General features: G+C 40.2%; 1 protein-coding gene across 1 annotated transcript in view; it reads right to left on the bottom strand.

Annotated features, from left to right (window-relative positions):
• Window positions 1-13,783, bottom strand: part of MAPK10 (mitogen-activated protein kinase 10) — a 593,150-nt gene that overhangs the window by 449,527 nt on the left and 129,840 nt on the right. The gene's annotated exons all lie outside the window — the stretch shown is intronic.

The following is a 13,783-nucleotide window of genomic DNA, read 5'->3' as shown; positions in this document are numbered from 1 at the left end:
AGAACCAGACTCAGATATGGCAGGTCAGTTGGAATTATCAGACCATTAATTTGAAACAACTACGAATAATATGCTAAGAGGCCTAATGGGAAAAACAGACAATAGGCAAGAACAGATAGGCAAAATAAGCAGAAATGGAAGTTCTAAGAGAGTATGGAAAAGAAGTGCTAGAAATAAAAAATACTGTAACAAAACTAGAGAATGTCTTCAATAGGCACAAAAGTAGACAGATATAGCTAAGGAAAGAATCTCTGAGCTTGAGGATATGTCAGTGGAAACTGAAAACGGAAAATAAAAAGACTGAGAATATCCAAGTACTATGGAACAACTACAAAAGATGTAACATAACTATACCATGGAATACCAGAAGGAAAACAAAGGGGGAATAAAAGCCGTACCTGAAGCAACATGACTGATCATTTTTCCAGTTTAATGGCTAACACCAAAGCACAGATCCAAGAAGTCAGAAAACACTAAGCAAGGTAAATGCAAAAAAAACAAAAAAAAAAACCTCACTACACCTAGGCATCGTGTATTCAAATTGAAAAAAATCAAAATAAAGAAAAAAATCTTAAAATGTCAATTAAAAAAAAATGTCAATTTTTTAAAAAATAGTAAAGAAAAATAAAAATATCCTGAAAGAAGCCAGAAGAAAAAGCACCTCATATATAGAGGGCTTCCCAAGTGGCACAGTGGTAAATAATTTACCTGCCAATGCAGGAGACAAAAAAGATGTGGGTTCCATCCCTGGGTGGGGGAGAAAATCCCCTAGAGTAGGAAGTGGCAACCCACTCCAGCATTCTTGCCTGGAAAATTTCATGGACATAGGAGCCTGGAGGGCTATAGTCCATGGGGTCGCTAAGATTCAGACATGACTGAGTAGGCGCACACATAGAGGAACAAAGATAAGAATTACATCTGACTTCTCTTCAGAAATCATGCAATCAAGAAGAAAATGAAGTGAAATATGTCAAGCATTGAGAGAAGCAAAAACACCAAAATAGAATTCTGTATCCTCTGAAATTATCCTTCAAAAGTAAAGGAGAAAAAAAAGACTTTCTCAGACAAACAAAAATTAAGACAGGAGATCTGCTTTGCAAGATATTTTTTAGAAAGTTCTTCAGAGAGAAGGAAACTAATACAAGGTCAGAAACTCAGATCTACATAAAGAGAGGAAGAAGATTAGAGGGGATGAATAAGTGAGGTATATAGAAACTTTTATTTTTTTTATTCTTAGTTGATCTAACAGATAACAGTTTGTTCAAAATAATAATATCAACAATATATTTGGTGATTATTGCTTATGTATAAGTGAAATGAATACCAGCAGTGATACAAGGGATGAGAGGGAGAAATTAGGAATACTTGGTATATTAGTCAGGGTTCTCCAGAAACAGAATGAGTAGAGAGTGTTTGTGTGTGTATGTATCTACTAGTTTATTGTTCAGTCATGTCTGACTCTTTGTGACCCGATGGACTGTAGCCCACCAGACTCCTCTGTCCATGGAATTCTCCAGGCAAGAATACTGGAATGGATAGCCATTCCCATTTCCAGGGGATCTTCCCCACCCAGGGATCGAACCTGGGTCTCCTTCATTGCAGGCAGATTATTTGCCAACTGAGCCACCAGGGAACCCCAATTGTGTATATACATATATAATGAGGAATTGACTTATACAATTATGGAGGCTGAGAAATCCCGAGGCCTCTTATCTGTAAGCTGGAGACTCCCAAGAACCAGTGGTGCAATTCAGTCTGAGTCCTTCAAGTCTGAGAATCAGGGAAGGTGTTTGTGTAAATCCCAGACAAAGGCAGAAAAAAATATGATGAGTTGTCCTAGTCTAAATGGTGAGGTAGGGAAAAGAAGGGGCCAATACCTCCTTCCTCTACCTTTTGTTCAGTTCAAGCCCTCAAGGGATTGGATGATGCCCACTCATACTGGGGAGGGAAATAACTTCTTTGAGCCACAAATTCAAATGTTAATCTCATCCAGAAACACCTTCACAGACACACTAAGAAAATATGTTTAGTCTGGCTCTCTCTTGGCCAATCAAGTTGACACAAAAGTAATCATCAGACTTGGTTACAATAAAGTACTTGAAGTACTCATGAAGCAGCACAACGTTGTTTGAAAATGCACTTGGACTGGTTGTCAATATGTATTGCAAATTCTAGAGCAACCACTGTTGTTATTGATCATTAAGTCCTGTGCAACTCTTTTGTGACCCGCATGGACTACAGTCCACCAGGATCCTCTGTCCGTGGGATTCTCAGATAAGCATACTGGAGTGGGCTGCCATTTCCTTCTCCAGGGGATTTTCCTGACCCAGGGATCAAACCCACATCTCCTGCATTGGCTCATTACAACTGAGGCAACTAGGAAGCCCAAGGCAAACACTAAAGAAAGTAAAAGCATGGTAGCAATGCCGATTTCATAGGTGTCACGGGCATTAATTGCCAAGTGCTTTAGAAATTCTGAGACAAAATATTTGAGAAGTGCATTATGTAACATATCCAATAAAAATTTTATTTAGAAGAAAACGTTACTGTGAACATCCTTGCGTGGTTCTCCCTGAGCAGATGTGGATGAAACTGCTGAGCCACATCTTCAGGAGCATCTTCCACTCTGCGAGGCAGCACCCAGAGTGCTTGAGCCAATTTACACTCCACCAGGGGTTCTTGCTATTGCTCTCCATCCCTGTTGATACTCCACAGTGCTAAACTTTTAAATTTGGGGTATGGCATGGTCATTTTAACTTGCCTTCTACAATCATTGGGCTTCCCTGGTGGCTCAGAGGGTAAAGCATCTGCCCACAAGGCGGGAAACCTGGCTTTGATCCCCGGGTCAGGAAGATCCCCTGGAGAAGGAAATGGCAAACCACTCCAGTACTCTCGCCTGGAAAATGCCATGGACAGAGGAGCCTGGTGGGCTACAGTCAATGGGATCACAAAGAGTCGTACACAACTGGGCAACGTCACTTCTACAATTATTAATGTGATTGATCATCTGTTCATGTGTTTGTTAACCTGGACTTCCTCTTCTATGAATTAGCTGCTCATTTCTTTGCTCATTTTTTCTATTAGTTTGTTTGTCTTTTTCTTATTGAGTCCCGTATATGTCCTAGCTAAGAATCCTTTGTTGGTTCTATGTGTTATAAATAAATATCTCTTCTCAGTTTTTGGAACTCATCTTTTCACTTATTTATGGTGCACATTAAATTTTTATAACATAAACTATCCTTATAAGTGGAAGTAAGATACTTGCAGAAACAGGGTATATAAACGAGGCCTCTTCCTTGTGTTTACTGCTTTTGTTATTGTTATTTATTTTTCTTTAATAAATAGCATATGTGCCGAGCACAAAATTCAAAATACATGAAATGATAAATATAAACAATAAATCTTCTTCCTTTCTCTGTTCCCCCCAAGATACTTAGTTCCTCTCCCCTGAGGCAAATACTAGTGCTAACTTTTTGTATCTATGAAGACAGACCATGTACTTATGAACATTTATCAATACAGTCTTTTTTCCCATAAAATGATAATATGCTACACCATTCTATTCCTTGCAGTTTTCCCATAAAATATATGTCTTAGAAATACAAAATGCTTGTATTTCTAGACAGTCTAGGATAATAAGAGAGAACATAGAGTGGCTTCCTTCTTTTTCAAACCATCCTAGAATTCCACATTTATGGGAGAAACTATAGCCTAGTTAAGAATACGTCAGCTTGAGAGCCTCAATTTGAGTTCCAGCTCCTCTGTTAGAAGCAAGTCGGTTGTTCTGTGTCTCAGTTTCCCATTTTTGCAAAAGGAGAATAATGATTCCTAACTCATATAGTTCTTAGGAGAGTTAAATTAGGTTGTATAAGTGCATACTTGCCGGGAGCCAGCACAAGAGACCCTACCCCTAAAAAGGCCATAGGGGAGAAAACCTGACGGGCAAGGCGGATCAGGTTTTCAGGGGTTTCTAAAAAGTCACCTCACGAGACCCTACCCCTAACAAGGCCGTAAGGGAGAAAACCTGACGGGCAAGGCAGATCAGGTTTTCAGGGGTTTTCGAAAAGGCCAGCTCACCCATGACAAGGTCCCACCCATGACAAGGTCACGAGGAGAAAGCCTGACAGGCAAGGCAAATCAGGTTTTCAGGGATTTCGAAAAGCTGCCCCCGGCTCTCACCTTAAAGATGATATCTGTCTTTCTGATGCCTGCCTCAATGGACTACTCCCTAATTTCTCTGACACAGGCAGGAAGGCCTTCCCCGATCTCTTTCCAAATAAGAATCAATTTAAAACTTTAATCAATAAGTTTCCCAGGTGGTGGTATTTTATGAGATTATTCAGGGTGAAAGGAGTGTTTTAATTTAAACTCCTTTGCTGGTAGTTTGTTAGCCAAATGCATTTATGCGCTTGGTACTAATATGCATGATTGCTTATAAGTCTAATCATAAAATAGCATAAAGAACCTGATTATATAAAAGCCCTAATAGACATAGAGCCCTTTTAAGGGGTAAAGGAGTCCTATTAGAAAACATAAGAAAAATTATTCTATAGGTGGTTATTGGGTTGTGATTTGCTTGCTGTGTTTATGCTTGCTGTATGTTTGCCTTTAATGTGCTAAGGTTGTGTTATAAAAACCATTGTTAATATAGTTAAAGATCTAGAGAAATAAGAACTTAGCCCTAGTGTGGTAACAATGAGATGGTTGTTAATTGTCAGTCAGGAGTGCTAGGCAGAAGCTGCCTCACCAAAGTCGCAGAGTCAGTATGGGGTAAACTTCTTAGATAAACGCAACTGACAACTTTTGCAGAAAGATTAATTTTTGTATTAACAAGAATATAATTCTACTCTGTACTATTTCCCTATGACACTATTACCTTTCAGTTAAGGTCACCATAAAAACGGAAAATAGGTTTACAATCACCTGACCTGCATAAAATGTTAATAGCCCCAAGGCCAGAAGATCATGTGCTAAAAATGACTGTAGAATTAGAAAGCAAAAAAATCCTGCTTTTCCTAAAAATCAAAATGATGTAATGCTAATCCAGTGTAATCATGAGTAAGCATCTTGTACCTTGAAAACATTCTGTGAAAGGGTATAAAACCGATTGTCAAAAAGTAAAACACAGACTTGGCCCTATCAAGGCTGGTCTCACGTGTCTTCTCTCTCTCTCGCCGACGCCGTTCATCCTGAGGGTACCCCCTGGATCCTGCCGAGGCTGGACCTCGGCACATACTATGGTACTTTGTTGTTATTTAGTCACTAAATGGTGTCCAACTCTTTGTGATCTCATGGATTGTAGCCTGCCAGTCTTCTCTGTGGGATTTCCTAGGCAAGAATCCTGGAGTGGGTTACCCTTTTCTTCTCCGGGGAATCTTTCCAACCCAGGGATTGAACCCATGTCTCCTGCCTGGCCAGGCAGATTCTTTACTGTGAGCCACCAGAGAAGCCCACGATGGTACTTGGCACACACTGAACATTCAGGAAAACTCTTGTTATCCTCATAAATCATATTTGACTTAAACAATATCCCATTAAAGGGAATTTAAGTGGCTTCCAAATGTTTCTATAATAAACAAACAATACTACCATGAATATCTTTGTGTACATTCCTTTTGCCCACATATGAGTATTCTTTAGGATCAATACCTTAAATATATATAGCAAAATGAAAGGCTATATGAATTTCTCAGTTAGCAAGATATGGCTAAGTTATCCTCCAAGGAGTTTGTATCAAATTACATTCTCATCAGTAATCAGTAGGAGAGTAAGTTTCCCTATGTCTTCCTAACCATGTATTATCAAATTTTTCTTTGGCAACTTAATATAGTGAAAATAAGTGCTATAAAATATGTTGCTGTTCAGTTGCTCAGTTGTGTCCCATCTTATCTCCATTGATATGAAATACCACTTTTACATTAAAATTCTATATACACATTTGAGTCTATTTCACAACTTTCTATTCTTTCTATCCATAAAGCAGTACTACACTTAAACTATGTGGCTTCATTGTAGCATACACATATTAATATGAGATGAGCAAGTCCTACCAAAATCATCTTCTTTTCAGTTCAGTCGCTTAGTCGTGTCTGACTCTTTGTGACCCCATGGACTGCAGCACGCCAGTCTTCCTCTTTTAGTGTATTACAATTTTCCAGGCTATAGTTTCTTGGTCATTTTTCCACATGAGTTTCAGAGTAAACCAGCCTGTTAAAACAAAACAAAAATTCTGGTAGTATTTTAGCTTAGATTTATAGATTAATTTAGGAAGACATATCAGCCTAATAATATTAAATCCTCCTTTCTTTGAACATGATATGCCTTGTTGTTTCCCCAAGTCTTCTTTGCATTCTTTAGCAATATTTTAATTTTTTCATGTAGATCTTGTAAATGTTTCTTAATTTTATTTCTAGGTATTTCATCTTTTATCACTATTATAAATGAGCATTTTTCTATTGCATCTTCTAACTGGCTGTTGTTTATCTATTGTGCTTGGGCTTCCATAATATAATATTTTTAATTGTATTTTAATTTACCATACTATGACATGAGATGGAAAAACTAACAGACCCTAGCTCAATTTTAAAGTGCTATATGACCTATTGGTATAGTTTTTGGTATACCAAGAACAGTGGGTTCTCCCAAACATGACCTCCAATGAGTGATACATGCCTTTACATAATCCCCTTCAGGGCAGAAGAAACTATGACCTGCCTCTTAGTCAACAGAATACAGCACAGATAATAGGATAAGTACTCCCTTGGTTAGGTTACATTACAAGGCAAAACGCTAGCAGTCACTCCTGTGACTGTGTTACATTATGTAAGAATGTCTTTCAGAATGGAGGGAGAGATTCTCCCACCAGCTTAAAGAAGTATGCTGCCATGTTGTAAGAGGGCCATGTGGCAAGCAGTATATGAGATCTCTAGGAGTTAAAAGTTGCCCTGGATAATCACCAGCAAGAAATGAGGCCCTCAGTTCTATAACCTCATGGACTTGAACTCTGGCAGTCATCGCAGGAGCTTGAAAAAGGATCTCAAACATCCCTGGTGGTCCAGTGGTTAAGAATCCACCTGCCAATGCAGGGGACCTGGGTTCAGTACCTGGTCAGGGAAGAGTCCACATGGCCCGGAGCAACTCCGCCATGTGCCACCACTACTGAAGCCCACGCATCTAGAGCCTGTGCTCTGAAACCAGAGAAGCCAACGCAATGAGAAGCCCACACATGGCAACTAGAGAATAGCCTCTGCTCCCACAACTAGAGAAAGCCCATGCACCAACAAAGACTCAGTACAGCCAAAAATAAACATTTAATTTAAATTTTTAATTTAAAAAGAAGACGACCCTGAGTTCCAGAGAGAAATGCAGCCCAGCTGGCACTCTGACTGTGATCTTGTGAAGCTCTGAGAAAAGGACCTGGCTAAGTTATACCTGAACGACTAATCTATAGAAACTGTGAGACAATAAGTGAATGTTGTTGTAAGCTTCTAGGTTTGTGGTAATTGGTTATAGCAGCAATAGAAAGCTAATAACACTGTGTCAATTCCTACCCCTAACGTTGCAGCTACAAACAGCAAATATCTCTTATAGATTCCCAAATTTGTGGTGAAGTTACTTCTGAGTGAAAAATCAATATAATATAGTTTCATTCTCTTCCTAAATTTAGGTCTGTGTAAAGAATTCCAGTCTATTCCCAAACACTCCCAAACTCAAAACTTTGACGTAACTCTTTCATACCACATACTTCAAAACCTAAGCTAAATGTTACTCACCAGCATTTAGAACTTGTCTAAACTGAAATATGTATGGATGTGAGAGTTGAACTATAAATAAATCTGAGCACCGAAGAACTGATGCTTTTGAACTGTGGTGTTGGAGAAGACTCTTGAGAGTCCCTTGGACTGCAAGAAGATCAAACCAGTCAATCCTGAAGGAAATCACTCCTGAATATTCATTGGAAGGACTGATGCTGAAGCTGAAGCTCCAATACTTTGGCCACTTGATGCAAAGAAATGACTCACTAGAAAAGACCCAGATGCTGAGAAAGATGAAGGCAGGAGGAGTAGGGGACATCAGAGGATGAGATGGTTGGATGGCATCACCAACTCGATGGACTTAAGTTTGAGCAAGCTCCAGGACTTGGTGATGGACAGGGAAGCCTGGCGTGCTGCAGTCCATGGGGTCACAAAGAGTCAGACACAATTGAGTGACTGAACTGACCTGACTGAAACTGAAATCTTTTATATGTGCAAGAGTCTGTTTGAAAAATCAAAGTATTATATTAATTTATAACTGACAACGGGGAGAGCAGAGTCTTATTTTAGAATAAATTGAAATGCTTCACTTATCTCTGCCTTTGCTTCTTCAGTGAACCCCTGGGGTATAAATTTTAGTGCTTTTTTTATGGTCAGAAACAAAACCACAATAGCCTAGCCATAGTTATAACTACAATAACATTTCCATGGCAAACCCAGTTTTCTAGAATTTCGCATAATACAGCTATTTGAACACTTATAATCCAACATATGGGCTCAAACTTGACATTTAATGTCTCAAGGCTTAAAGCAAACTGTTTCATCTCTTTCAAAAAAAAAAAAAAACATTAAAATGTTGGCTTACAAAACAATATGTTGGCTGACCAAGTCCTTTTAATGCTTGCAGTCCTTGAATTCAAAACTACTTTTTTTATTAAAAGCTTTTTTCTTTTTCTTCTCCAAGTATTATAAAAGGCTATGAAATTAGCATCTGACATTCTACTTGGATGTAAATCCTTCAGTCACTCAAAGAAAAGGATCATATCCAAAGTCACATTTTGGAAAGACCCTGGAGTAGATGGAATTTCTCAAGAGGATGGGGATTACCACCACAAAGACTTCAAGGAGTCCCCACTCAGGGTCAGAGAGAAGCACAGACAACCAGAGAAGAAGGCAAGTCCAGACTCTATTTATTTGTAAAGTCCTCTTAACAAATAAGTTGTATTCATCATCCAGTTTTAAATTTTTTATGTCCTACACTGTTATTTCCAAACTTTCTGGAAAGCTGGTACATAACAGCTTTATGTGGGCTTCCCTGTTAGCTCAGCAGTAAAGAATCCACCTGCAATGCAGGAGACCCAGGTTTGATTCCTGGGTTGGGAAGATCCCCTGGGGGAGGGCACAGCAACCCACTCCAGTATTCTTGCCTGGAGAATCTCCATGGACAGAGGAGCCTGGAGGGCTACAGTCCATGGGGTCACAAAGAGTCGGACATGACTGAGCAACGAAGAACAGCACGGCACAGCAGCCTTATGTCAGCAGTTCGCTTATGAATTTGCTGTTGTTGTTGTTCAGTTGTTACGTTATGTCCAACTCTTAATGACCCCACAGAGTGTAGCCCACCAAGCTCCTCTGGCCATAGGATTTCCCAGGCAAGAATACTGGAGTGGGTTTCCCTTTCCTTCTCCAGGGTATCTTCCTGACCCAGGGATAGAACCTGTGTCTCCTGCATTGCAGGCAGTTTCTGTACCATTGAGCCACCATGGAGTGAAAGTGAAAGTGAAAGTCACTCAGTCGTGTCCAACTCTTTGTGACCCCATGGACTATAGAGTCCATGGAATTCTCCAGGCCAAAATACTGGAGTGAGTAGCCTTTCGCTTCTCCAGGGGATCTCCCCAACCCAGGGATTAAACCCAGGTCTCCCACATTGCAGGTGGATTCTTTACCAGCTGAGCCACAGGGGAAGCCCAAAGCCCCTATTTATACTCTACAAACCATTTAATCAGTCATTGATTAAAAGGCTGGGGGAGAGTCGGAGGGGATTTGGGACCACAGACATAGATTCCCAAATAGTTTCAGGAATTCCCAAGAACTTTACAAACCAGGTTCTGACAGTCAAGGGCAGTTGACAGTAAAGACACCCAGTGCTGGCTCTGGAATGACAGCTCATTTAGAACATGCATGCACAGAATTGGAAACAAAATCTGAAGATACTGGACAATCCACTTACTACATAATCCTCACAACAACTCCAAGAGATAGCTACTTATTTTATTTCCATTTTATAGGCGAGGAGTCTGAAATACAGAAAGAGTAAGTGAGATACCCAAGATTCTACAGCTGGTAAGTGTCAAGCTGGGACCTGACACCAGATCGTCTGCCTCCAGAGTCTGTACATATCATATGATTAAGTCAAGCACCAGAGCAGAACGTACAGAGACCAAAGGCAGAACAAAATCATGGCTAGGAACTGAGCAATAATAGAGAACAGGGAGAACCAGAAACGACTAAGATGCAGCCCAAATACACCAGAGCAAGATGATCCTTGTTTGGGGGAAAGTGGTAATGAGATCTTTCTTCTAAATGGTCAGAGCCCATAAGGGCATCAGACCCTTGAGTTACACATAACATTCACTTTCACTCTAAGCATGCAGGGGAGAGAAATTATCGCAGGCAGAAAAGCAGCTGTGGGGAGAGGGAAGGAACACAAGACAAATTTCCCTCCCACTTCCCTTTCCCTCTCTAACTCCCCACCTTCTCCTTCTGTACACATTGTCATGCATGTGTGCATGTACACACACGCACACACACACACACACACAGACACTGAAATCTGAAAGCTTCCTGCAGTTTGTTTCTGATATTTATTGAAAATAATTAGAGAAAATTAGCTGAGACATTAAACTCAACACACCATAGCAAAGAACCGTGTCAAGAGAATTTCCTATAAGCTAAGTTCGCCTATCAAAATAGCTTAGGTAACAGATAGCTTTTTAATTAATTTTAAAAGTTAGTAGCTTCAATACATAATTTGAGACTCCCTGGGAAGGCTTGTGATCCAGAAAATATTTCTTTTGTCAATCAAGTTATTAAATCTACCATTAGATTTTCCCTCATTTGAATACTTTCAACTTTTAAAGAGTCTCCTATGAGTTTCAGCAACGAGATAGACTCAGCAGTACAGACTCCGCTCATGTTACCAAGAAACAAAACAATGGAACAGCATTGAAACATGTATATTATCTAGGGTGAAACAGATCACCAGCCCAGGCTGGATGCATGAGACAAGTGCTCGGGCCTGGTGCACTGGGAAGACCCAGAGGGATCAGGTGGAGAGGAAGGTGGGAGGGGGGATCGGGAAGGGGAATACATGTAACTCCATGGCTGATTCATGTCAATGTATGACAAAAACCACTACAATATTGTAAAGTAATTAGTCTTCAACTAATAAAAATAAATGGAAAAAAAAATATATATATAACCCCCGGGGACTTCTCTGGTGGTCCAGCGGCTAAGACTCAGCCTCTACACAGGGCAACTAAGCCCCGGCGCCACAACTACTGAGCCTGTGCTCCAGAGCCAGGGGGCCACAACTGCTGAGCCCCTGTGCCCCAGCTTCTGAAGCCCTCACACCCTAGAGCCCAGGCTCCGCAATGAGAGAAACCACTGCATTGAAAAGGCTGGGCATGCAACTGGAAAGTAGCCCTCACAGCAACGAAAACCCAGCACAGACAGAAATAAATAAAATAAGGTCAGTGTTTCCAGTGCAGGGGCCACAGTTTCAATCCCTGATCAGGAATCGAATCGAATACATATTCGATTCCTGGATAGATAGATAGATATATCAGTTCACTTCAGTTCAGTTGCTCAGTCTTGTCCGACTCTTTGCAACCCCATGGGCTGCAGCACGCCAGGCTTCCCTGTCCATCACCAACTCCTGGAACTTGCTCAAATTCATGCCAACATCCATTGGATCACTGAAAAAGCAAGAGAGTTCCAGAAAAACATATATATATATATATATATGTGAAAGTGAAAGTCGCTCAGTCATGTCTGACTGTTTGCGACCCCATGGACTATGGTCCATGGAATTCTCCAGGCCAGAATACTGGAGTGGGTAGTCGTTCCCTTCTCCAGTGGATCTTCCCACCCCAGGGATCCAACCCAGGTCTCCCGCATTGCAGGCAGATTCTTAACCAGCTGAGCCACAAGGGAAGCCCATATATGTATATATATATCCCTAAATTAGTTTACAAAGTTGGGTTATAATAATAAATAAGAAAGGTAAATATTAAGTGCCAGAAATTAAGCAGGAACTCAAAACCAGAGGTGTGACAATAGAAGTGGATGTCATGCATTTGGAGGGCAGAACCAGGAGAGAAGGCAAGAAAACCAAGTCCTGGAAGAGGCTGTCTCCAAGATAGGAAACCTAAGGGGTGAAAAATAACTCCACTTCCGTAAATTAAAACCCCAAGGCTGAAGCATGCTTGGATATATTTCTAAATTTAAAAATATCTATCTAAATATATGGAGAGACAGAGTAATTAGCACAGGTGTACACAAATAGACAAACAGAATGTAACTGGAGACCCCAGAAAGGGCCCACACATACATGGGACTGGATACAAGGCACAGATCACATTAAAAACATCAGAGGAAAAAGGCAGGAAGGGCTAATGGAAAGGCTGATAGGCATGTTTCACTATCCATAAATATAAATAAAAACATCCATATAAATATCCATATCCATAGAAACAAGCTAAACTTAGATATCTAACTCGCACCACACCCCAAGTATATTCAGATAGATCAAAAACATAAATGTAAAATTCAAGACCTCCAAAGAACATATAGAATATCTTTATGACCTTCAGTAGGGAATTATTTCAACAGGGCATGAAACACACAGACCACAGAGAAAAGGACCAGGGTCTTGGTGACAGACTGTATCATTCTGAACACAATTGTGCTCCCCGCCCCCCCTCCCCCCCGCAACTACACCCTCACCCCATGCTATTTGCTTTGGCCAATGAAATGTGGGTGTAAAGTGACAGGTGCCACTGGCAAACGGAAGCTTTAAGAGCCTTCCTGTGGGCCTGTAATCTCTCCTCTGTGCTGCAAGACTGACATGTCTAAGATAAGAGCCACATCTTCAACTCTGATCTCTGGAGTGAAAAATATGTGGAGCAGGGCCTGTCAACCACGTGAAAATGTGAGTAAAAGCGGAACTTTTGCTGCAATAAACCCTGAGATCTGGGAGCTGTGTTACCATCGCATGGTTTACCTTAAGCTGACTGAAACAGCGACATTCAAACATAAAAACTATAAAAGTAAGACTTCCCTGGTGGTCCAGCGGCTAAGACTCTGCACTCCCATGCAGGGGGCCTGGGTTCGATCACTGGAGAACTAGATCCCACATGCCTCAGCTAAAACTCCCACATGCTGCAATGAAGACTGAAGATCTTGCAGACAGCAACTAAGATCCAACACAGTCAAATAAACAAATGAAAATAAATATATTTCTTTTTTAAAAAACAATAAAAGCAAACAGATCAGGTACAGATCTTTTCAAAGGATATGATTGACAAAGAAACTGGTATACAGAAAACAGGAAGAACATCTAGAAATCAGTAAGAAAAGAAAAACAACTCAAGGAAAATGGGCAAAGACTATGAATAGCCATATCGCAAAAATAAAAATAAAATGATCTATAAACATGAAAATAAACTCAACCTCATTACTAGTCAGGAACTAAAAATTAACACAAAACAATACCATAGTTCATGCCTAGCAATATGGCAAGAATTTTATTCTGACACTAAAATATAAGAATGTGGAGCAGAAGGAATTGTCACAGATTGCTAGAGAAGAAAGCGGGGTATAAATTTGTACAACTACTTTAGAGAAAAATTTGATAGTATCTGTTAATAGTAAAGTTTCAGAAACTCCACTCCTAGGTTCACCCCCTGAAGAAGCTTTTTAACACGTACACAAGTTTAAAGATACACACAAAAAAGACTTTACTGTTT

Source organism: Cervus elaphus, chromosome 6, assembly GCF_910594005.1.
Source record: "Cervus elaphus chromosome 6, mCerEla1.1, whole genome shotgun sequence".
In the NCBI taxonomy this organism is placed as follows: Eukaryota; Metazoa; Chordata; class Mammalia; order Artiodactyla; family Cervidae; genus Cervus; species Cervus elaphus.
Note: the sequence above shows the minus strand (reverse complement) of the source record. Positions and strands in the feature narration are given on the sequence as shown.